The 27,692-nt window shown below is 33.0% G+C and overlaps 1 long non-coding RNA gene across 1 annotated transcript; it reads left to right on the plus strand.

The window, feature by feature from the left end:
- Positions 1-499: 499 nt before the first annotated feature.
- LOC142176624 (uncharacterized) lies at positions 500-6,579 on the plus strand. The gene is made up of 3 exons (XR_012705322.1): positions 500-746; positions 4,162-4,250; positions 6,056-6,579. It is a non-coding gene; the product is annotated as an uncharacterized LOC142176624 (long non-coding RNA).
- The last annotated feature ends 21,113 nt before the right edge of the window (positions 6,580-27,692 follow it).

Genomic DNA, 27,692 nt, shown 5'->3' on the forward strand with positions numbered 1-27,692 from the left:
GAGGCGCAGCAGGCGCTGAACCGGGTAAAAATCCATAGCTTCGACTTCGATCTCATGTATTCATACCCTTACTTCGTTTGACCCACCGAGAAATCGGAGTGTGTGTTAGCCCCCATTTCACCCGTATATAAGTCCACCCAAGAAGCAATCATTTTCATAATCTTCAACGAATCACATTTCTAAATCTCCAGCATAAAGTTTTTGTCTACAAACTGTCAATTTTCTTGAACTAAAATCTCATTACCATCAAATAGACTGCAACTAAAACTGAACCTGTATTAAACATCACTACAAGAAAAACGGTTTATTAGCGATCAACACTTAGTGACCAGGCAAAATCTGGTCCCTAAAAGTGCCTATAGGGACAAGTTTTTTGACTGGTCCCTAATTCTCTTTTTATTTGCTAAATAAGTTGAAAAGGTAAATAGCCCGTCCCTAATAAGCTAAGTTAAGCGGTAAGTTAAAGGGCCACCGCGCCAATATAAAAACTACTCCTATTCATTAGTTGAAACAAAAAGGACTCATATTAATTAACCCCCTTCCCCACTCTTTCTCTCGTATTTTCCTCAAAACGAAATCCTATCCACATTCCACTCTGTGTGTGTTTTTAATCTAAAAGCATGTAAAATCCTTAGCAATCAACGCTCTCAAACTTATGTCCCAAAGGTTGAAGACTCACGTGAAGTCTATTTGAACTGGGTGGAGACTCACAAACCGACAATGACAATAGTTATCAATCTGAACAGGTGTGTCACTTTTCTTCTCTTTTTGGTTGAAGACTAGAAATTTCTTTTTAGTGAATATTAATTGTAGAGAATGATAATATTTTATATGGATTTTGTTGAATATTAATTATTGCAGTGTAGGGCTTAAAGTGGGAGTATTGAGATGTGAGGATGGTGGCTAGGGTTAGGTTTAAAGTTGGGGTGTAGAGCAAGGAGGATGAGGGAATGAAAAAAATCCCCTTTTAGTTGTTTTGTTCGTGAGAAGAAAGAATTGTAGGTAATAGAAGTCTTTCTCTGCTGAGATGTCCCTTTGAATGCAACAGTAAACACTTGTATTTTTGGGATTGTGAGCGTGCATCCTTAAAAAATAAGAAAAAAATACTAAAAGTTAATTAAATTAGATGTTATAAAATCAAAAAATATTGTCTTTTTATTATTCCAGAACTAAAAAAAACAAAAAAAAGATCTTTAACCCAAATATGATGTGCTGTGTTAGGAAAGGAAAGAAAAATGTAGATATGTAATGTTGTGGTGTCACTTGCTGAAGTTGTCTCACTCTGTTCCTAGATTTTTTTCAATTAAGATAGGTAGGATTAAAGTTCATTTGGTATCAAAATATGACTAGGTTGTTTGGATTGGTTCTACTTATACGAAAAATCATTTGCTTGAATGCATGGAACCTCATTAAATAGCGTCAAAATCCATCTCTTATGAATAGAATGTCTTTGATGAAGCCTCATCTATATAAACTGTTCTCTCTAACGTGGAATTTGTTACAAAGAAAGCTGCCTACAGATGATAAGATCAAATTCTTTGGATTTTGTTTTGCCTTGTAATGATGGTGTGTTAGACTTGTGAGGAAACCATGGATCATATATTTTGTGGTTGTGCTATTAGTGCTTCTGTATTGCTGAACTTTTCAGATTAGCTAGGTCTTAAACATGTACAATAGGGTATTAGAATTATAAGACAATCTAATTAATAACTCACTTAATAATAAAACTGGCTGATTGTATTAAAATCACTCAACTGAATTATAATAGATTAATAAGGAAAATTGCAATTGAACAGTAATGGAAACCAGCTGATAAAGAGAAGATAGAAGGAGATGAAACAGAGTGAGATGAGAGAATAGAAAATTCAACATAGCAGTAGTTTACTCTACCACATTTTCTATTAGCTATTTATAATATGTTGCAATCGTCGCACACTGCGCATTTATAATATGTTTTTTCTTAACTGGTGGTTTAAAGTATTCAGAAATCCTCTTCACACGTTGATTATACAAAGCTCATATAATCATTTGTTGGAACTTGTGGAAGATGAGATGTAGTAGTTGATATCGGCTAGAGAAACCTTCTTTAAGATTGCAACATCAGATTACGCATGAGGTCATTCTCTTAGCTCACAAACATCTTAATTTCGTCAATCTTAATATCTCTCTTCTTGTTTTAATTGAATAGAAGACAATGTTATATCCAAATTTAATTCGATAAAAGTTGTTTAGCAATACCTTCATGGTTGATTGATTTGTGAAATTCAATTCTAATGCTTCATATATCTTAATATTTGTATTTGTTCTTATTGTTTTGAGAATATGTTGGTTGTTTTGGGCATTATGAACTGCCTGTGTCGCTTTGTTTAAGCTTGTCACAGTAAAAAATACAACAAGGAACAAATGTTACCAAAATTTTAAAATTCCAAGGCAATTGCATCTTACTTCAACTTCAGGAAGTAAATAACAGGAAGTAAAGAGGTTGGGTGGCGCAGTTAAAAATATTTCAAGAAGGACAATTGCATCTTATTTTAACTAAAAGTTGTTATTATCTTCAGATATTTGTTCACCTTGGCCATTGAAATGGATCTCTTTCTTTACATTGGAGGAATATAATTATTCCCATCATTTGTTGCAGTTCTGTTATGAGTATAATTTATTTTGTTGGTTAATTCGATTCTTATGATTCGTCTTTGTCAAAGATAATAACCCCGGTGTAATTATCTCACACAGTTAGCCTAGCCCATGTGTCCAATTTGATAAGGTATCTATTATGCTCCTAAGATGGGTTGTGAATGAAACATTCATGACGTCTTTTTTTTGTCAAGCTTCAAAGGGAATATCAATATGTATGAAATGTAAATAAAAGTTTCTTACTGTAATTCTCACCATCTACTTTGATCTTTTCATATAAATACTTCTTAAGGAACATCTTCCATTGGAGTTCTTAGGTTAAGACTGATGTTAGCTATAGACAATAATTATTTTATTTGAACAAAGATATATATGGAAAATGGTTAGTGGTTTCAGCTTTATCCTCCAGATTGTATAATGCCTTTTCTCTTGGGCTCTTAGTTATGTAATTTGCTCAATATCTAGCTCTCAAAATTATTGATTATAAGGTTAGCAATAGTTTTACTCTTTCCTATATTCATATTCTTGAAACGGAAAATGAAGAAATCTTTCCTTCTTGAATTGATTGAATGTGTTTTGTTACTATCAGTGGCCATGAGGTTGTGCTTTAGTAAACTTTTGTATACAGTATGTGATGGCTTATAATTTAGGTGTTGAGCACAAACTGATTTTCAAGATCTAAACTATATTTAGTTACTTCCAGATTGTTTCACCGGAGGAAATATGGTTCACCGCATATTAGTTAAATGTGTATACATCATCATCATATCATCATACTATATTATAAGTATTAAGATGTAAAATGAAAGTTAAAAGACTAAAATGCCCATCAAATACTAAACGACTATTTTACCCTTCAAATAGTGATGGATGGACTTTTTTTATCCTTTAGCAGCTATATTATTCTTTCATAGTTATCAATAAAGTCAGTTACCGATTTTAATGCAAGCATTGGTTTTAAGTGAATTTACTACTCCCTCCGTTCACTTTTACTTGGCACGTTTTGACTTTTCACGTCTCTTAAGAAATAATAAATGAAGTGTATAATTTACCATGATACCCATATTAATTGATGCATATTTTATTGGATTTGAGAAAATGATTTGAAATGAGTAATAAATACCGTGGATATAACAGGAAAAAAAATATTGTCTTCTCTTGATATGTGTAAAGTGACAAGTAAAAATGAAAATCTATTTTTAGTATACATGCCAAGTAAAAGTGAACGGCATGAAGTCTACACATTTTCCGAAATTAATGTTTGAAATTTTTTATAAGCGTATCACGCACACCATCAACAAGCTAATTAACCTTTTCGATTCCCATGGTTTATCTTCTTCTTGCTTTATCAACCATGACTTTTCAAATTTCTAACACACTAGAGACTTTCCTACTTTTTTTGAGCCCAATCCAGATGTTCATTCAATGGAATTGTAAAACTTATTCAAAGTATTTTTCGTTTAGATGGTCTATAAACATGAATGAATGGGTATACAAGGCTCTGAAGATTGTAGCTACTATTTGCAGTTCTCTGTAGAAAGCACTTAGTAAGTTCAGCTCTCAAGTCAAGCTTCGAAGGCCTCTAGATTATTGCAAACTATATTGAAAATAGTGAGGTATGTTGAACTTGTATTTTTCATGTAAATTTGAACATTATCTCATTCATCAAATTTGTATTTTCAGAAAAAGTAAAAGAAATTTGTATATAAGTTGGCTCTGACAATTGATGGTTAATCGAATGCTGCGGGCTAATTCTAATGTAGTGATTGGTCAGTAATACTTATACGTGATTTACAAAGTTGTAGTCTTATGTTTTATGTGGGAGAATTTGTTTGAATTTGAACAAAAGAAAGACCAAGGTATTAAGACAATATTGTTAATATTTATATTTTCACTTTACATTTTTTCTGCTGAATGGATACATTTTCTTGAAAGTAGTAAAGAGAGTTAAGATATATCATACAAAAAAGGAATTAATCCATGCGATGTAATTCCAACCAAGTCTTTGTGATAATGAAATAAAGTAGATAACAATTGTGTCCTTTAAAAAGTAAATCTTACGTGGGTTTTAGAAAATAATTGATAAGTCGTCTGGACGCATTTCCTTCTTAGTTTGCTAGCACTATTGTCACAAGTCATTACAAAGTAATTTGTGTTCTTTTTTATGATCTTCTTCCTCCTCTATCTCAACTAGAGCTTCTTTTTTTTTTTTTTTTTTAATACATATATTAAGACCTCTTAACTTAAATTTTCCTGCACAATTAGTGGAACCAATTTTACTGCTCTTAAATTGAAATTTGCTGATTACTCCCAATTTCACTAACATTCCATCGGTTTGTTAATTACAGGAGGATGAATTTTTCCTTAAGTCTGTGTTTTTTGAAAGGCGTGAATTTCAGTTATGTTTCAATGATCCTACATTGACTTTAATACATTTCTTTTACTGCATTTTATCTAAGAATTTAAAATTTTGTTGAAGAAACATTAATTTTTTTCAATCATAATCGTGTACCGTTTGATTATTGATCTTATAGCATATGGATGTGAGGTATTACTCCCCTTGGCATATGTTGTTCAATCATGGATTATGATGTTCTTGAATAACTTTTTTAGTTTTCATAATTGATTTGTCTTAAGAATTAGCAAAGACAACTTGGTAAATATTATGTGTACCTCACAAACGTATATATTTGAGTGATTTTATAGAGTCTATATGCATTGACATGAAATACACGTGCAACACACGTGGCCAGAAACTAGTTATTGAAACTAGTGAAAGTATTGTTACTCGGATAATGTGTTTCGTAAATATGAATAGGTTATTTTACATTAATTTGTATTTGAAAAAGTGCAATTGGACTATATATGAAAATGACATGCTTTGAAAGAGAGGAAAGTAGGCAATATTAAAGTTAACAAACTTTTGCCCTGAGTTGTTATATTTGGGTGATATGGCTGCTCCTCTTTGTGTTTAGCTTCTAAGTTTCTGATAATTCTTCCCTTGTCCTGTGATCATAAAAGCTGCAAAATCAGCTAGAAGTTGTGAATTAGGCTGCTTGGCCTCTCCAGCTGCCATGAATGATACTGATTCAGAATTAAAATGTGCATTTGCATAAACTTCTCTTTGATTTTCATCATGCAAGAGAAGTGAATAAGCAACATCCATGCTAGGCAAAGGGTTCATCACGAGGATATTTCCTCTTGCTTGTGCATAAATGTCATTTAATCCCATTAGGAATTGGATCAATCTCTGATCCTCAAGAGACTTAGTTAACTTTGTCTTTCCTTCATAAACACAAACACGTGAACAACATATGATAACATTTAAAGCATCTAATTCATCCCACAGTCGTTTGAGCTTAGTGAAGTATGCTGCAATGTTACTGTTTCCCTGTACTAAACCTGATAACTCCTTCTGCAGATGATAAAGCTTGGCTCCATTTGATCTCCCAAATCTCTGCTCCAAGCTGTCCCAAAGTTCTTTTGCAGTTTTGGAGTATATCACACTGTCCGCAATATCCTTTGAGAGAGCATTTAGGATCCAAGAGATGACCATGTCATTCACACAACTCCATTGTTCATGGTCTGGAGATTTCAGATCTGGAGATAGACATGCTCCATTGATGAAACCAAGTTTCTTCTTGGCTGACAAAGACATGAGAATAGATCTCCTCCACCTTGAGTATCCTCTTCCATCAAACATAGTGTTGACTAGAGTCATTCCAGGTGAATCAGAGTTGTTGAAATGATAAGGGTGATTGGCATCATAGCTGACTGATTTTCTCGTATCACCAGTATACGTGATGGTTGTTTCAGACATTTTAGGTTACTGATTATGATGGTGAATCTGATGTAAATTGATTTGATGGTTGGACTGTTGGATCGAGCTTATTGCTCTGATACCATGTACGAAATTGAAGGAAAAAATCTGATTCAAAAGACCAATCTTCCGTGTGTGTTTACATTGAGCTTTGCACATGTATATATTATACACTTACATATATATTTATTCCTTCCACACTAACCCACTAACCTATGTCTCCTTATATTATAATTATCTTACTAACCCATTAATTTATGTCCCATAACCCATTAATTATGTCCTCTAACCCATTAATTATGTCCCCCTATATTCTAAACACTAATATGCACGACATTCTTCTCCATTCTTCTTCTTCTTCACCCTTCTTCTATATCTCTAAGTAAATGTCCAGAGATTGTTAGAAATAGGATATTGTTTCTAGTTTCTTCTTCCCAACACTTATGAATAGAATGTCTTTGATGAAGCCTCATCTATTTAATCTGTTCTCTCTAACGTGGAATTTGTTACAAAGAAAGCTGCCTACAGATGATAAGATCAAATTCTTTGGATTTTGTTTTGCCTTGTAATGATGTTGTGTTAGACTTCTGAGGAAACCATGGATTATATATTTTGTGGTTGTGCTATTAGTGCTTCTGTATTGCTGAATTTTTCACATTAGCTAGGTCTTAAACATGTACAATAGGGTATTAGAATTATAAGACAATCTAATTAATAACTCACTTAATAATAAAACTGGCTGATTTTATTAAAATTACTCAACTGAATTATAATAGATTAATAAGGGAAATTGCAATTGAACAGTAATGGAAACCAGCTGATAAAGAGAAGATAGAAGGAGATGAAACAGAGTGAGATGAGAGAATAGAAAATTCAACATAGCAGTAGTTTACTCTACCACATTTTCTATTAGCTATTTATAATATGTTGCAATCGTCGCACACTGCGCATTTATAATATGTTTTTTCTTAACTGGTGGTTTGAAGTATTTAGAAATCCTCTTCACATGTTGATTATACAAAGCTCATATAATCATTTGTTGGAACTTGTGGAAGATGAGATGTAGTAGTTGATATCGGCTAGAGAAACCTTCTTTAAGATCGCAACATCAGATTACGCATGAGATCATTCTCTTAGCTCACAAACATCTTAATTTCGCCAATCTCAATATCTCTCTTCTTGTTTTAATTGAATAGAAGACAATTTTAAATCCAAATTTAATTCGATAAAAGTTGTTTGGCAATACCTTCATGGTTGATTGATTTATGAAATTTAATTCTAATGCTTCATATATCTTAATATTTGTATTTGTTCTTATTGTTTTGAGAATATGTTGGTTGTTTTGGGCATTATGAACTGCCTGTGTCGCTTTATTTAAGCTTGTCACAGTAAAAAAATACAAACAAGGAACAAATGTTACCAAAATTTAAAAATTCCAAGGCAATTGCGTCTTACTTCAACTTCAGGAAGTAAATAACAGGAAGTAAAGAGGTTGGGTAGCGCAGTTAAAAATATTTCAAGAAGGACAATTGCATCTTACTTTAACTAAAAGTTGTTATTATCTTCAGATATTTGTTCACCTTGGCCATTGAAATGGATCTCTGTCTTTACATTGGAGGAATATAATTATTCCCATCATTTGTTGCAGTTCTGTTATGAGTATAATTTATTTTGTTGGTTAATTCGATTCTTATGATTCGTCTTTGTCAAAGATAATAACCCCGATGTAATTATCTCACACAGTTAGCCTAGCCCATGTGTCCAATTTGATAAGGCATCTATTATGATCCTAAGATGGGTTGCGAATGAAACATTCATGACGTCTTTTTTTTTGTCAAGTTTCAAAGGGAATATCAATATGTATGACATGTAAATAAAAGTTTCTTACTGTAATTCTCACCATCTACTTTGATCTTCTCATATAAATACTTCTTAAGGAACATCTTCCATTGGAGTTCTTAGGTTAAGACTGATGTTAGCTATAGACAATAATTATTTTATTTGAACAAAGATATATATGGAGAATGGTTAGGGGTTTCAGTTTATCCTCCAGATTGTATAATGCCTTTTCTCTTGGGCTCTTAGTTATGTAATTTGCTCAATATCTAGCTCTCAAAATTATTGATTATAAGGTTAACAATAGTTTTACTCTTTCCTATATTCATATTCTTGAAACGGAAAATGAAGAAATCTTTCCTTCTTGAATTGATTGAATGTGTTTTGTTACTATCAGTGGCCATGAGGTTGTGCTTTAGTAAACTTTTGTATACAGTATGTGCTGGCTTATAATTTACGTGTTGAGCACAAACTGATTTTCAAGATCTAAACTATATTTAGTTACTTCCAGATTGTCTCACTGGAGGAAATATGGTTCACTGCATATTAGTTAAATGTGTATACATAATCATCATATAATCATACTATATTATAAGTATTAAGATGTAAAGTGAAAGTTAAAAGACTAAAATGCCGATCAAATACTAAACGACTATTTTACCCTTTAAATAGTGATGGATGTACTTTTTTTTATTCTTTAGCAGCTATATTATTCTTTCATAGTTATCAATAAAGTCAGTTACCGATTTTAATGCTAGCATTGGATTTAAGTGAATTTACTACATTATATGCACATGAAGTCTACACATTTTCCGAAATTAATGTTTGAAATTTTTTATAAGCGTATCACGCACACCATCAACAAGCTAATTAACCTTTTCGATTCCCATGGTTTATCTTCTTCTTGCTTTATCAACCATGACTTTTCAAATTTCTAACACACTAGAGACTTTCCTACTTTTTTTGAGCCTAATCCAGATGTTCATTCAATGGAATTGTAAAACTTATTCAAAGTATTTTTCGTTTAGATGGTCTATAAACATGAATGAATGGGTATACAAGGCTCTGAAGATTGTAGCTACTATTTGCAGTTCTCTGTAGAAAGCACTTAGTAAGTTCAGCTCTCAAGTCAAGCTTCGAAGGCCTCTAGATTATTGCAAACTATATTGAAAATAGTGAGGTATGTTGAACTTGTATTTTTCATGTAAATTTGAACATTATCTCATTCATCAAATTTGTATTTTCAGAAAAAGTAAAAGAAATTTGTATATAAGTTGGCTCTGACAATTGATGGTTAATCGAATGCTGCGGGCTAATTCTAATGTAGTGATTGGTCAGTAATACTTATACGTGATTTACAAAGTTGTAGTCTTATGTTTTATGTGGGAGAATTTGTTTGAATTTGAACAAAAGAAAGACCAAGGTATTAAGACAATATTGTTAATATTTATATTTTCACTTTGCATTTTTTCTGCTGAATGGATACATTTTCTTGAAAGTAGTAAAGAGAGTTAAGATATATCATACAAAAAGGAATTAATCCATGCGATGTAATTCCAACCAAGTCTTTGTGATAATGAAATAAAGTACATAATAATTGTGTCCTTTAAAAAGTAAATCTTACGTGGGTTTTAGAAAATAATTGATAAGTCGTCTGGACGCATTGATAATAGCAAATCTGTTGTTGTATGTGAAAGAAAGAACAGTGGACAAAACAAAAGAAAGAAAAATAAAAAAGAGATGCACTTATGATGTAAGCGCTTACATCGGCATTCTTATGATGTATGCATTTACATCGACATTCGTATGATGATGTAAGCGCTTACATCGGCATTCCTATGATGTAAGTGCTTACCTCGGCAGGGCATTCAAATGCCTATAAAAGGGGTATGCATTTTTATTTACAAATCATCCCTCAACTTCTTCTTTCTCTCTTCAATTAATTAAGAGTTATTCTTTGTATGGCCGTGGAGTAGACAAAATTGCCGAACCACGTAAATCTTGTCTTGTCTTTTGCAATTTATTACTTTTCTCTTTCAAATATTTTTTCCTCCTATTAGCCTGACACGTTTTCCAACAACTGGTATCAGAGCACAGACAATGTAATTCTAGTAGAAAAGTACGGTATCGCTACAGGTACTATTCTCAAGAATAGTGCGACATTATTGATCATCGTTACTATTCACAAGCACTATTCACATAAATTGTTTTTTGTGAAAAATGACATCGGAATAAGGGAATGTTAAGATTGTCAAGTTCAATGGCAAAGATTTTGGATTCTGAAAAATGCAAATAGATGATTATTTGTACCAGAAAAAGTTACACTTACCTCTGACCGAGGTAAAACCAGATAATATGGCCAAAGCAGATTGGGATCTATTAGATCGCCAAGCTCTTGGTGTGATTCGTTTGACACTAACACAAAATGTGGCGTTTAACATCATTAACGAGAAGACCACTGCAGGTATGATGAAGGCATTATCAAATATGTACGAGAAGCCATCTGCTTCAAATAAAGTCTATATGATGCGTCGATTGTTCAACTTAAAGAAGACAGAAGGTGGATATGTTACGGAACATATCAATGAGTTTAATGTAATATTAACTCAGTTGAGTTCTGTCAATATAACATTCGATGACGAAGTCAAAGCATTGATTCTACTATCATCTCTACCGGAGAGTTGGTCTGCAATAGTAACTGCAGTTAGCAGTTCATCGGGAAGTACCAAACTCAAATTGGATAATATTAGAGACTTGGTTCTAAGCGAAGATATTCGTCGGAGAGAATCAATTGATTCCCCAAGATCTGCTTTGAATACCGAAAGTAGGGGAAGAAACAACCAAAGAGGACAAAGTCATGGTCGTGGCAGATCAAAATCAAGGAGAAGAAGGCAATTCAAAAATCGCAAAGACATTATGTGTTGGAATTGCGATAAAAAGGGCCACTACAGTAGTTAGTATAGAGAGCCAAAGAAGAAGAAGAACAATCAATACAAGGATGATAGTTCAGCAAATGCAATTGTTGAACAAGTCGTTGATGCACTAATTTGTTGTGCATACAGTCCAGTCGAATCATGGATTCTCGACTCAGGTGCTTCCTTTCACTCTACAGCATGCAAAGAATTATTGCATAAATATATTGCTGAAAAATTTGGGAAAGTTTATCTAGCAGACGGCAAACCTCTGGACATTGTCGGGAAATGTGAAGTTCATATAAAGACTTCACAAGACACTATGGAAATTACAAAATGTCCGACATGTTCCTGACCTCAAGAAAAATTTAATATCTATGGGTCAGATTGACAGTGAAGGATATACAACAATATTCATTAAAGGATCGTGGAAGATAACCAAAGAAAATTTGGTTGTGGCACGAGGCTTCAAGAAGGGAACACTGTATGCAACTGCAATACAGCGAGATACTATAGCAACAGTTGATCATGGTCGTGATACAACATTGTGGCACCGGAGACTCGGGCATATGAGTGAGAATGGAATGGAGTTGTTGGCATCCCAAGAAAAGTTGCCAAACCTAAAGTATGTTGAATTAGGTTTGTGCGAAGATTGCATTTACGGAAAATAAAAGAGAGTTAGTTTCTCAAAGGTGGGAAGGACGCCAAAGAAAGAGAAGCTGGAACTAGTGTATACAGATGTGTGGGGACCAGCACCTGTAACTTCTTTGGGAAACACACACTATTATGTCACCTTCATTGATGATTCCACAAGAAAGGTATGAGTTTATTTTCTGAAAAATAAATCTGATGTGTTTGTTACCTTTAAAAGATGGAAAGCTGAAGTTGAAAATCAGACAAGTCTAAAGTTAAAATGTTTGAAGTTTGACAATAGAGGAGATTATGATAGTCAAGAGTTTAAAGCATTCTGCTCTGAGAATGGTATCAGAATGATCAAGACAGTTCTTGGAACACCTGAACAAAATGGCGTTGCTAAGAGGATGAACAGAACCCTGAATGAACGAGCCAGAAGTATGAGAATACATTCTGGATTGCCGAAGTAATTTTGGTCTGAGGTTGTTAACATGGCAGCTTACCTCATAAATAAGGGACCCTCTGTACCGCTGAATTTTGAAATTCCTGAGGAGGTATGGACAGAAAATGAGGTAACTCTCTCACATCTGAAATTTTTTGGTTGTGTTGCTTATGTGCATGTAAATTCTAATGATAGAGATAAGCTTGATTCTAAGGCCAAGAAATATTTATTTATTGGCTATGGTGATGATAATTTTGGTTATCGATTTTGGGATGATAAGAATAGAAAGATCCTAAGACAAAGGAATATCACATTTAATGAAAATATGATGTACAAAGACAAGCTTGAAGTAGAACCAACCAGCACCAGTAGACAGATATCTGAAACATTTGACTTAGAAGAAATCTCAGAAAATTAAGTGGCTAGAGAGACTACAACTGGATCTGAAATTGAAGATGCCGATCCAGAAGCCGAATCTAGATCAGAATCAGAACCAGAACCAGAGATAGAATCAGATGGAGAACCAGATCTGGAGTCAGGACTTGAATCAAATTCGGGATTAGTTAATCCTGAACCTACATTAAGGAGATCTAAAAGAGTCACGAATGCTCCAGATAGGTTAACTCTCTCTCTCCATTATTTACTTCTGACTGATGCTGTCTCTCCACTATTTACTTCTGACTGATGCTGGAGAACCAGAGCATTTTGTTGAAACAATGCAGGTGATAAGCTCTGATAAGTGGAAGCTAGTCATGAAAGAAGAGATGAATTCTCTTCAAAAGAATAAAACATGAATACTTACAGAGTTACCAAAAGGAAAGAAGGCATTGCAAAATAAGTGGGTGTATAGGGTCAAGGAAGAGCATGATGGTAAGAAGAGATACAAAGCACGATTAATAGTAAAAGGCTTTCAGCAGAAGGAAGGGATTGACTACACCGAGATCTTCTCTCTTGTAGTCAAATTAACTACTATCAGGTTGGTGCTAAGTATCGTAACTGCATAAAATATGCATTTGGAGCAACTAGATGTTAAAACTGCTTTATTGCATGGTGACCTTGAAGAAGACATCTACATGAAGCAACCTGAAGGTTTTCAAGTTTCTGGTAAAGAAAACCTTGTGTGTAAGTTGCAGAAGAGTTTGTATGGTTTGAAACAAGCACCCCGACAATGGTACAAGAAATTTGATGGATTCATGCATAGTAATGGTTTCATATAATGTGAGATGGACCATTGCTGTTATATCAAAAATATTGATAAATCCTATATTATTTTACTGTTGTACGTTGATGATATGTTAACTGCAGGATCTATCATAAATGAGATCAACAGGGTTAAGCAACAACTGGCGAAGGAGTTTGAAATTAAAGACTTAGGACCGGCTAAGGAAATACTTGAGTTGAGGATTAGCAGAAACATGTCTGAAGGAACCTTAAAATTGTTTCAAAAAAAGTACATACAAAAGGTACTAAGCAGGTTCAGTCTTCATTATGCAAAGACCAGAAGCACTCCATTCGGAAGCCATCTTAATCTATCGAAGGACCAATCACCTAAGACAGATGAAGAAAGGAAGTACATGTCCAAAGTTCCATATGCTTCAGCAGTAGGAAGTTTGATGTATGCTATGGTTTGCACTAGACCTGACATAGCCCATGCAGTTGGAGTTGTCAGTAGATACATGTCAAATCCAGGAAAGGAGCATTGGGAAGGTGTAAAATGGATATTGCGATATCTCAAAGTCACCTCAGGTATGACACTTTGTTTTAAAAGGAGCAATATTATCTTACAAGGTTTTGCTAATGCAAATTTAGGCGGCGATCTGGATAGTCGAAAACGTACCACATGCTACTATTCACCTTGGGTGGTACTGCTGTTAGTTGGATGTCTAGACTTCAGAAAAGTGTTGCTCTATCTACCACTGAAGCAGAGTATATGGCAATCTCAAAAGCTGGAAAAGAGAAGATTTGGCTCAAGAATTTTCTTAAAGAGTTAGGTAAAGAGCAGGACAATTGTGAGCTTTTCAGCGATAGCCAGAGTGCAATTCATCTTGCCAAGAATCCAGTGTTTCATGCAAGATCGAAGCATATCCAGTTGAGGTATCATCATATCCGAGAGTTGATAAGTGAATAAACTCTTTACCTGCAGAAGATGCCAGGATCAAAGAACACGTCAGACATGTTGACCAAAGTTGTCGGTGTTGACAAACTGAGGCTGTGTACTGCCTCATTTAGCCTTCAAGACTGATAGGGTGAAGGCGCCACCAGAGAATAGCAAATCTTTATTTTAATTTCTTTCTTGATGTAACATAGGTTTGAGGGAGAGATTGATAGTAGCAAACCTATTGTTGTATGTGAAAGAAAGAAAAGTGGACAAAACAAAAGAAAGAAAAATAAAAAAGAGATGAACTTATGATGTAAGCGCTTACATCATAAGTTCTTATGATGTAAGCGCTTACATTGGCATTCGTATGATGTAATAAACGCTTACATCGGCATTCCTATGATGTAAACGCTTACCTCGACAGGGCATTCATTCAAATGCCTATAAAAGGGGTATGCATTTTCATTTGCAAATCATCCCTCAGCTTCTTCTTTCTCTCTTCAATTAATAAAGAGTTATTCTTTGTGTGACCGTGGAGTAGGCAAAATTGTCGAACCACGTAAATCTTGTCTTATATTGTCTTTTGCAATTTATTGCTTTTCTCTTTCAAATATTTTTTCCTTCTATTAGCCTCACACGTTTCTCAACACACATTTCCTTCTTAGTTTGCTAGCACTATTGTCACAAGTCATAAGAAAGTAATTTGTGTTCTTTTTTATGATCTTCTCCCTCCTCTATCTCAACTAGAGCTTCTTTTTTTTTTATACATATATCAAGACCTCTTAATTTAAATTTTCCTGCACAATTAGTGGAACCAATTTTACGGCTCTTAAATTGAAATTTGCTGATTACTCCCAATTTCACTAATATTCCATCGGTTTGTTAATTACAGGAGGATGAATTTTGACTTAAGTCTGTATTTTTTGAAAGGCGTGAATTTCAGTTATGTTTCAATGATCCTACATTGACTTTAATACATTTCTTTTACTGCATTTTATCTAAGAATTTAAAATTTTGTTGAAGAAACATTAATTTTTTTCAATCATAATCGTGTACCGTTTGATTATTGATCTTATAGCATATGGATGTGAGGTATTACTCCCCTTGGCATATGTTGTTCAATCATGGATTATGATGTTCTTGAATAACTTTTTTAGTTTTCATAATTGATTTGTCTTAAGAATTAGCAAAGACAACTTGGTAAATATTATGTGTACCTCACAAACGTATATATTTGAGTGATTTTATAGAGTCTATATGCATTGACATGAAATACACGTGCAACACACGTGGCCAGAAACTAGTTATTGAAACTAGTGAAAGTATTGTTACTCGGATAATGTGTTTCGTAAATATGAATAGGTTATTTTACATTAATTTGTATTTGAAAAAGTGCAATTGGACTATATATGAAAATGACATGCTTTGAAAGAGAGGAAAGTAGGCAATATTAAGGTGTTCCTCTCATTGTTGTTATCTTTCAGATACTTAATATGATCTTAATAATTTTCTAAAAGAAAATTTTATTTTTATTTTTTACAGGGTTTGAGGAGTTGAACTTACAAGTCAAGATTGAACTTACAAGTCAAGATGCAAGTTTTGAAGACTTCATGCAATATTCTTTATCACTTGCCAGGGTAGTTAGAAAAAAGTTATTTTTGCTAAAAGATTGTGTAAACAGTACCATGACATATGCATCATGGTTATACAATTACCAGTGGGATGTAATACCCTTTTTTGTAATTCATATCAAATTTTTTACATGTACATTTGTATATTTGTATATGTAAGCATGATGTTATTGATATTTTTGTTATGTGCATGTGATTTTCTACAATAAAAATAATATAATTTATAAAAAAATGACTGGAAGAGACTCTTTAAGGACCAGTAGAACTGGTTACTAAATATTGAAGGCAACAATTGGTCTCAGCTTAGGGACCAAAATAAAAGTGCTTAAGGACCAGATTTGTGGTCCCTAAAAGTGTTTTAGGGACTAGAAATGTTCCTGTCGTTAAAGCTCTTTAAGGACCAGCTCCTCAAACTCGTCGTTATTTGCCTTTAGCGGCGGAGCCTCTAGCGACGAGTGGCGACCTTCAAGGACCTTTACTGGTCGTTATTGACCTTCAAGGACTAGAATCACACTTTTAGGGACCAGTTTTTCTGTCGCTAATGACCGTTTTTCATGTCTTCAACTTCGCTTTGATATTATTTATTAGGATCAAAATAATAAATTATCATGCGAAAGCTAATAAAGCATACCTTCAATGACGATAAATCAGACAACAAAAGAGAAAAATACCAAAAGAGACACAAGCATTTAACGTGATTCGATCAATTGACCTACTTTCATAAGCGAAGATGAACAATTCATTATATAACATAGAATACATAATATTGAGAGAACAACCTCAGAAAGAGGCACAAACAAATTACAGACTAATATTTGTCTAAAAAATTCTCTTCTCAAACAAGACTCTCAAACCCCTTAGGATTACATTGTAGATGTTACTAAATTAGAAGGAATGATCCTCAATTTATAGAAGTCCAAAATATTTTTATTCACAAAAAAGGATTAGCCAAATATAAAAAATTTATAATTTCCTTCTAAAAAAGGAAAAAATTAATTACGATAAATATGTTATTCTTCCATCAAGAAATAGAAAAACTAAATATAATAAAAAAATCGAAGCAAACATTTAACGAAAAGAACATGCTTTTCATCATAATAGAACATAAATCTAATCCTATATCTAGAGGATTATTAGGCTGTGAAAAAAAGGGAGTTCATCCTCTTTGTGAGGATTCCTGATGCTCAGTGACACAAGTCGTGGTTGTTGCAGATCCGTAAGGAGAAACACGTAAGTCTTATGAATAAGTGTTTTATGTTAGATACTTCACGTAGGAAGATGAAACAAAAAAGGGGTACATAATAGATCATTAAGCTTTCGAAATCTTCTAAGTTGCTTCCATGCTTCACTAAGTAGTACTATTTGTTTTCAATATTATGGGCTTAGTTTTTTTTTCTTCCTTGATTTGAGGAGAGCGCTTTAATTAGGACAATTTCCTTTTTATGTACATTTTACGTCTCTTTTGAAATGATTTCTCCTTTACTATGTCGAGTTTTTCTTATAAAGAAAGATAATAAAAACAAGAAACTGGAGAGCACTCGCTCCATTATGATTGTATCGATCGAGTCCTTTTTCCAAGTCTCGGAGTGATGTACTAATTAATTGAGGCAATTTTACTTCTGACCGCTCGGTTGAAACTTTTGACAATCTCTAGCTCACAGATCTATTATGCAATTTGAAGCCAAAAACTAATTATAATAGCTAGTCGGTGAAATAAAAATATCACTAGTCGCATTCCAAACCCATGTGAAGTATTTCAAGTCCAAAGCAATGTAAAGTATAAAACTATATATTTCAGTCAAATAAGTTTTCAATTACACAAACAGAACAATTCGGTCAAAAAATCCAAAAATTAGTGAATTCAAAAAAATAAAATATTTTTCAAAATAGAAAAACTTACTTTAAAACTCAACTCAGGAAGAAAAAATATACATAGATAACAAGATTATATGTGTATGAGAGAGAGAGATATGTACATTTTGCAATGTATACAAGATATACTTTAGATACATAAATACACTCGGATACACTCAATATACACAAATGACACACTACCAAACTTAGTATACATTGCATATATAGTTTTTAACATTGTATAACATGTCATTTACAACTTCTATATAAAATTAATATGCAAGTACCATGTATATACAACTTTATACAACTTTTAGGAATTAACTAAAAGAGAAAAAAAATAAAAGAGTGAGAATTTATACAAAAATTTTATTATAAAAAAGAAGAAGAAATAGTAAAGTAGGAATGAGAAGAAGAAGAAAACAAAAGGAAATAAGATCTAAAAGAGAAAAAATAATGCTGAGAGTATTTGTGAGAGAAAGATTATACACTTTATATATAAAATATATATTAATTATTTACTTTATACACATATTATGAAAATAGTGTAATACTGTATATATATATATATATATATATATATATATATATATATATATATATATATTATACATTATATTATATACTTTATATATAAAATTATATGAACATTGAATGTGTATAAATAGTGTATATGCATTCTATCAGTATAAATACACCTTTCATACAAATGTGCTTACATAATTATACACATTATATATAATATTGTCAATACTCACCGTAGCCACTATAATCTTTCACATCCAATTTTGTATAATACGGGTATAATAAATATATCATCAGTGTATAATGTATACACAGTGATTATACACATATTACACAATTATGATACAAGAATTATACGATATATAAATAATGGAGGACAATCAACTTTGCAGAAAAAAGTTTTTCTCTCGCAGTGACCATTTTATTTCCTCCATCTCTCATTCTCATAAAATTCATCTAAAAAGATGCCACACAATACCATATCAAAGTGGAAAAAAAGCGAAGAAGGAGGCAACCACCGTCAGAATTTTATCAGAAATTACACAAAGAAGATAGTATTTTTTTTTACATCTAAGTGTAGGAGGAGAAAATTGTAAAAAGAAAGAGAGAGAAAATAAAAAAAAATGGTGTGTTGGAGTCCTTATAGTGGAAGAGAAGAAAAAAAGAAGAAGATAGGAATGAAAAAAGGAGAAGATAAGAAGAGAGGGAAAAGAAGGTTGAAGAAGGGAGAAGATGAGGAGGAGAGAGAGAGAGAGAGAGATGAGAAGTAGGCAGCTGAAAGAGGAAAGAAATAATGAAATTTTAGGATTTTGGCTATAAGTTGATATTAAATTGCTAATAAAGGCTAAAAAGGGTAACTTGGGTAAAGTAGGGCTATTATTTTGCCCGAGTGACCATAGAGCGATGATTTCTCTAATTAATTAGCATGAAACTTATTATCTCTAAGAACTATCACACTAATTTAAGATGCCTAGAACTGTAAAAATGGGCTTGGCCATAAGGCTAGCCCATCGCAACTCGCCACTTAAGTAGGATTGGATTAAGATTATTTTAGCTCATTTAAAAGAGGGACTTATAGGCACAATCACAGTCAAAGGCATATTCAAGTCAAGAGACATGGGTTCACGTGAACCCATATTCCTCTTTGTAAAGGCATAAACTGTTATGAACCCGTCATTGGACCCAGTGTTGGATAATGGTGTAGTTGGGCTGGAAGACCAAATGGGAGAAGAACTTGGGCCTGGGGATCAATTGCGTAGGAGCAGAAGATTAAAACAACCCAATAGGCTTTTGGGGGATTTTATATGGCAAGCTGGATGAGGCAAGTATCAATAGCTGGTTGGTTGTAGGGGAATATTATATTGTTATAATAGACATGTCTAGTATTAGTAGTGGTATCATTAATGTGTAGTGTTGCAGCTCTTTCTCTATCTCTTCCCCTTTCTTGATATAATCCCTTCTCACCTCTTACCCTTCTGTTGCAGCTTTTCAATTTCCTTCAAGTTTGTAATTTCCTTTCAGTTGTTGAATCAAATTTCCCTATTAGTTGCTATCAAAAGTTTGGTTTACTTCATTGGTGCTTTCATTGTTATCTGCCAATGGTGGATACTCGACTCAAGCAACTATAAGACGCGCAAACGGGCATGGCCGGAGATGTCGGAACTCCGCACAACATTTGATGGCCAGCATATTGATGCAAGAGGTTCTTTCTCATGTGGCTTCCATTGGATCTCAGTTGAACGGGTCCGTAGCAGAGACATATCGTTCAAAGATGACTGGGGTGGTTCTGTCCACAAACGATAGTGGTGGTAACTCCGTCGTGCTCCGGCACAGAATATTATATTGTTATAATAGACATGTCTAGTATTAGTAGTGGTATCGTTAATGTGTAATGTTGCAGCTCTTTCTCTGTCTCTTCCCCATTTTCTTGGTGTAATCCCTTCTCACCTCTTTTCCTTCCGTTGCAGCTTTTCAATTTCCTTCAAGTTTGTAATTTCCTTTGAGTTGTTGAATCAAATTCCCCTATTAGTTGCTATCAAAAGTTTGGTTTACTTCATAAATCATGTATAACAATGTTATATTTCTTCAAAATCACTTAAATATATGTATGTGAATCCATGCTCAAAGACTCTTATGGTGCAATTATTATTGGTGCACCTCTACAAATAAAATTGACAGTTCAAATCTCACTCTTAATGGTCTTATGTTCGGCACGAAGTATAGATATATATATGAAAATTACTAAAATTTCAAAAAGAATATAATTTTAAAAGTGTAGCGAGTTCATGGTAAAGACTAAAGTTAAACCCGTCAAGTGTAAATTCTAGATCTAACTCTTTATAATAGTGCACCCATCCTTTTGAAATCCTGAATCCGCCTCCGATCATCGTTAATCCGTTGGCCCTTGAGGCCCGACTAAGGCTCGATCGGGGCCAACCCATGAGCCAAACAAATATTCGAATTTAAAATTAAGATTAAAAAAATTAAGAAAGAGTCAAAGAGACGAGTCTTACTCATAGATAACATTTAACTAAATAATTAAATAAACACTTAATAAAATGAGCCTTTTCAATTGAGTTACTCGGAGGTGATTTCTTAAAATGAATTTGCTTGATTTTTACATTTCGTATCTCGTGGTTGGAACTAGGCATTGTGTTTTGAACAGTCTCAGCATTGTTGACGCAATAAAATTTATTAATAAAATAAAATAATTCAGTTCATGTTGGTTTATTGGGAATTCTTCATTTTATTTTTTCATGTTAATCATATTCTATAGGTACGTGACCGTTGAGTAGGTTGTTTTTTATTTGCATCTGTCCATAGTTTGGGTTAAGATTTCTTTTTGTGAAGTATCTTTTCATTTATTTCGATTATTAATTGGTAATATCTTAGAATTTAACTAACAACTTTAAAGTTTTATTAACAGCTGGATTTTCTCTAGTACTATGAAGATTTATGCAATATTGACATATTATAAACAACAACAATAATAATTCCAGTGTAATCCTACAAGTGGGGTATGAGAAGAGAAGTGTGAACGCAGACCTTACCTTGTGAAGGTGGAGAGGCTATTTCCCAGAGATCCTCGACTTCGAAAAAGCATAGTCACAATATAATTAAAAAGAAATACATCAATGGAGAAGCCATGTAAAAAGAAAGCAGTAACAAGAAATAGTAAGAACAACATAATAATAAGACAACCAAAGCAAAAAAGACAACCGGTATTAGTAGAGATCTACGTATAAGAAACTACGAGAGTCATGATGATACTATAGGTATGAAAAGAGAATATGCTCAACGTCCTACTAACCTTCTATCATAATTTTCGACCTTCACACCCTCCCTATCAGGATCATGTCCTCGGTAAGCTGCATAAATTTATGCTTTTGAAATTATTAATTACTTACATATCATATAATTAGAAATGTTAGCAAATTTTGCAGAATTTTGGGTTCAAATATAGATTGAATTTTTTTTTTAAAAAAATAAAAATTTAAAAAGATGAAGGATTTGTTCGTCCTAGCCCGCGACTCGCTTAAGACTGAGTTGGACTGGCTGCTTTAAGGCCCTTATGAAAATAGGGTCGGCCTCCCAGCCCATCAAATTCCATGGCCCGTGAAGCCTGGGCCGGGCTAGACTACCCATTTTGACAGCTCTATCTTGAGATACCTTACTTGTAGAAGTATATATGAAATAACTTGAGGTCAGATTCCTTTTAGTTTCCGTTTTTCATCTCTATTCTTTTTTGGGCGGTGACAGGTGAATAGGAGGTAGGGAGGTATCAGTGAGAAATTTGAATCCTTTAAGTGATGTAATGAAATTGTATCCATTACAGCGTAACTTCAATCGACTTGGAATATTTGCACAACAATACTAGGTTTATCGTATTTTTAGGCCATCTAATTAGTGGGGCATATTCAGTGTTACACAAAGGAAAGATGCTTTGCCCTCCATCCTAAGACTTTGGCATGCTTATACTTCTCTTTAAGAACAAGCATGGAATTTCAAGACCAAACATTGGACAAACAATTTAAGTAGCTGCAAGCAGAGAGTAAATGGAAACAGTACCCAATCTTCTTTACAAATAAAGGAGGAGATTGTATTAACTCAGAAATTAAAGGCAGAAAAGAATAAGAAAAATGTTAGATTGGGCACCAATTATTATAGGTTATCTTCTGTTCGTACTTCTCTCGCCTGGACTCTTATTTCAACTTCCGGGGAATCAACGCCATATCGAATTCAGCAGTTTCGCTACAAATGGCAAAGCCATTCTCCTCCACACCCTACTTTTCTTCGTCTTCTTTACCATCCTCATTTTGGCGTTTCGTATTCGCATTCGCTTTGGCTAGTTCTTGGTTTCTTCAATCTCTCTTCATTTTTCTTATTAGTTTCCCATGTACACTCTTTTGTTTGAAAGATATTGTTAATTAATTTATTCTCGGATTTATTGGATTTTGTACCGTTGTTGTAATGTTCTACTTCTGTTTTTTTTTTTTGTTTTTTTTTTGTTTCTTATCTGCTCAAGCATTGTAAAAGCAAAGAGAATTCTACTCAATATGACATTTTAAATTTAGGTCGTCTGTCGAAATTTTTTACGCTTTGTGCATTTTAAGTGGTTCACTTTTTTGTTTTTTGAGTTTGGATTCAGAGTTTAACACCTTCCATGGTTGGTTTGATTTCTATAGATGTGTGGAATAAGATGTTTTATGAGTAATATCTTATTGTCTATTGTGTGATTTTTTTGGCTTTAATTTTTTTATCCATAATATTTGATTTTTTCAGATATTAAGAAGAAATTAACTTCTTTTTTTTAAAGTTGCCTTTGGAATAAGGAGTGTGAGAGTAGTTTGTTATATTTCCAACGAACAAATTAATGTTAATATAGTCAATTTTATTGTTAATTAATGCTAAAAGGTAAATTTCTTAATATGCACGAAAAGAGAAAAAATAAAATAAAATAAAAATCTGTTAAAGTGAACATGAGGAAATAGTGAACAAAGATCAAAGGCTTTGTTCGTTTGAATATGGGAGTTCGATATCATTCTATAGATTAGTGCAGTTCGACACAATAAATAGTGTCCATGATAAATTAACAAACCTTAAATTTTAGAATCGCCTATGACGTATTGCCAAGGTGCCACTCACTTCCCTAAGAATTTGTTGGTTTGAGTTTTTAAACTTGATTTAATAAGAAAGTTTGTTTAAATATACAACAACAATAACAATCGAGTAAAATTCTATTAATGGGGTCTGGAGAGGGTAGTGTGTACGTAGACCTTACCCCTACCCCGAAGGAGTAGAGAGATTGTTTCCGAAAGACCCTCAGCTAAAAAAAAATAAAAAGACAAAAGGACAAAAATGAGACAATATTAGTATCACAACAACAATCATAGGAAAAATAGGAACACCATGAAATTCAGAAGAAAGATGCAAAGCAAAGGGAGACAATATTAGTATCACCACAACAATCATAAAAAAAATAGAAACACCATGAAATCTAGAAGAAAGATGCAAAGCAAAAGCGATAGTTAGTAAATAAGACCTGCACTAAAAAGCGAAATAGTAAGACACAATATTGCCACTAGTTATCTTAGACAAAAACCCTACATGGCTAGTCCCACAATGGTACGAAGTAAGGCACGGCTCAACTACCTCCTAACCTACAACCCTAATACTCGACCTCAGCATCTTCCTATCAAGTGTCATGTCCTCGAAAATCTGGAGTCTCACCATATCCTGGCTGATCATCTCTCCCCAATACTTCTTAAGCCGCCCTCTACCTTCTAACCTCTTCTTGTTTATTTTTTTTTTCTTTCTAAAATCAGAATAATTCTATTGTTACTTAAAGAAACAATTATCTGGAAAATAACTAGTACTAATTTTTAAAAATTATATTTTAGTAATTCATTTAAATAACTATAAATATATTTTAGTTCAAACGATATAGGTCCTAAATATGAATAAATTCTGATTTAAAAATTATGTCTTTTCTAGAAATATTCTTAAAAATAATACCTAGGCATGGGACTCGGACAATAAGATTTAGTTCTTCACTTCAAATGTATTTCTTTGAAAAGCTATTTTTAAAGGAAAATGTTTTTCAAAATGAATAGTTTTTAGAAGCTTGACCCAACATGCTCTTAATCTCGTCGTATAATTTTTTAATATTGTTTTCTCTTCCAGCAAATTACGCTGGAGAACGTCTTGATGACCACCATTTGTATTTGAGAGAATTGCACATAAATACAGTCGACACATATACATTACAACTAGGTGATCTATATATATTTTTGCAAAACTGTAACCCAAAAATAATATGCCAAGGTTCACACCCAACTCCAAATTGATTCTCAAATAGCTATTTAAATTTTTTTATTAACAGCTCAAGCTTCCCAATTTTTGAATTAATAATTGCGACTCAAATATTAGTTCAACAAACCAAATTTATTTGGGTGGTAAAAATTAGACTTTTAAGGTAATTCACCATTGTTGAATATGGATTTAAATTTTGACTTTGTATTTGTTTAGACTTGTTAGAATATTCTAAGAAGGTTGTTTACAAATTTAAATTTGAACTTTTGAACAAGAATTGTACTTTTATACAAATAAGTACATCATATCGGATTACTCTCTCCGTTTCAATTTAGATGAGGTAATTTGACTCGGCACGGTGTTTAAGAAAAAAGAAGAAGACTTTTGAAACTCGTGGTCTTAAAAGCTTAAGGGGTAACAGTTTTGTGGGGCCATGATATTTGTGTGGTTATAAAAGTTTCTCATTAAAAGTAAAATGGGTAAAATGAAGAGTTTAAAGTTGAATTATTTTCAAATTTAGAAATGTGTCAGTTATTTTGGAACAAACTAAAAAAGAAAGTACCTTATCTAATTTAAAACAGAAAGAGTATATTATAAGTGTAAAGATCAACGTAAAAACTTAAAAGATCAAAATAACCCTATAAAGCGAAACAACCATTTTACCTTTCACTACACGCTACTCCTATGTATGACCAATTTAATTCCCTCTGTAACTTGTATAGCCTTGCGTTACTTCGATTAGAAAGGAATACAAACACACTACTAAACAAAGAGGGAAAACTGACTATCAAAATCGAATGATGTTGGTCAGTAATTGACAAAACTCAATCGAAACTGACCAATTCGTGGCGGTCGATAATAGTGTGCTCTCTAGAGCCAAGCGATTGATTTCGGTCGGTATTTTTCAATTGATTTTGTTCGGTGAATTAAATTTCACAAATGACCAAAAAAGAAAAAATTGAAAAAACTGGCCAAAGTCGATCAATATTTTTAATTATGTAATTAAAAAATGCACATTCTCGAAATCAAACCGGGGTCTATATTCACTACTAGAAATTAGACAAAAACCGACCAACTTCAAAACCGACAAAAAAACCGACCAAAGTTGGCCGGTTTTTTAAAATATTTTTTTTAAGTTTTTTTACGAAACCGACCAACTTTGATCGGTTTTCTTTGGCGCAAAAATGCGGAAAACTATTTTTGAGTCCCGCAAAATTTATTTTTCAAGAAACCGACCAACTTTGGTCGGTTTTTCAATTAAAATAAATAAAAATTAATATTAAAAAAATGGACCAAAATTGATCCGTTAATTCGGCCGGTCATTTAAAAAAATCAACCAACTGTGGTCGGTAATTTTATTTTTTTTAATAAAACCGACCAACTTTGGTCGGTTATTTTTATGGAAAAATATAATTAAAGAGTACAAATCAAATAAAGGAGAGTCTTAAAACAAAATGCACCAATGGTCTAGTGGTAGAATAGTATCTTGCCACAGTACAAACCCCAGTTTGATTCCCAGATGATGAATCTTTTGATTACATAATTAAAAAATCGACCAACTTTGGTCGTTATTTTTTGCAATATTTATTTTTTGAATTTATTTGACCGACCAACATTGTTCGGTAATTTCTGACCAACGTTGGTCGGTATGCATTTCCGACCGTCAAAATACCGTCCACAGATAAATGATCGCGTTTTGATCGGTAATTGACCATAATCGACCAACTTTGATCGGTTTTTTTATCGGTATTTAGCGGATTTCTAGTAGTGATTGTGGAAGGATACTATTCTACTACTAGATCATTGGTATACTTTTGTTTAAGACTTTATTTTATTTTATTTTATTCATAATCTTTAATTGTATTTTCGCGCGAAAATAACCGACCGATGTAGGTTATTTTTATTAAAAAAAATAAAATTACATATGGACCGAAATCACTTGGTCTTTTAAAATGACTGTCCGACATAACCGACAGATATCAATCGCTTTTTTTAATATTAATTTTAATTTATTTTAAATAAAAACCCGACCAAAGTTGGTCGATTTCTTGAAAAATAAATTTCGCGCGACGCAAAATTAGTGTCCCATATTTTTGGGCCAAAAAAACCAACCGAACTTGGTTGGTTTTTAAAAAAAAATTAAAAAAAAGATATTTTAAAAAACCGATCGACTTCGGTAGATTTTTCGACCAGTTTTATGAACGATCGAAGTCAGTCGGTCAATCGTGATCGATTTTGACCGAATTTCTAGTAGTGAAAGGTTATTTTCCTTTGAATTGAGCGGAAGAGAATAATATACTCTAATTGGACCAAATCAGTGTCCGGTGATACTTGGAATTCTGAAGAAACATAAGGTAATATAAACCGTTTTAAGCGAACAAAACTGTGATGAAATCCATGGTTCGAAGGTTTGTTTCCAAAATAAATTTAGTGGCGGACCTAGAATTTTATTCAAGCGGGGTCAATTAGGTTCGATAACATTATTTCAATAATAGTCGATTAACAAAAAATACAGCGTACAACAAAGTGAATTTGTGTGTTACTCTCTCTTTTGATAATGCTCCTGGAAGAATTGTAGTTTTGAGATAGTGTTTTTTTCCCCTTCCCCCCCCCCCCCCAAAAGTTAGACAAAACAACATAATTTTTCAAGAACATCATAAGATTTCCTTCACGTAATCCTAAAAAAGGATAAAAACACAACAGTTATTTTCAATGTCTCATTGTAACGATCTGACCGGTTGTTTTGAGTTCTAGCGCATCGTTCAATGATTTGAGGCATTGAGTAATTTCATTTAAGGTATTATGGGTTGTACGTGTGGTCGGAGTTGAATTTCGGGAAGTTCGGAGTTGATTTGGAAAGAAAATTCTAATTTCGGAAGCTTTAAGTTGGAAGAATTGACTAAGGTTTGACTTTTGAGTAAATGACTTCAGAATCGTGATTTGAAAGTTCTAATAGGTTCGTATGATGATTTCGAATTTGGACGTATGTTCGGGT

The sequence above is a fragment of the Nicotiana tabacum genome, chromosome 22 (assembly GCF_000715075.1).
Source record: "Nicotiana tabacum cultivar K326 chromosome 22, ASM71507v2, whole genome shotgun sequence".
In the NCBI taxonomy this organism is placed as follows: domain Eukaryota; kingdom Viridiplantae; phylum Streptophyta; class Magnoliopsida; order Solanales; family Solanaceae; genus Nicotiana; species Nicotiana tabacum.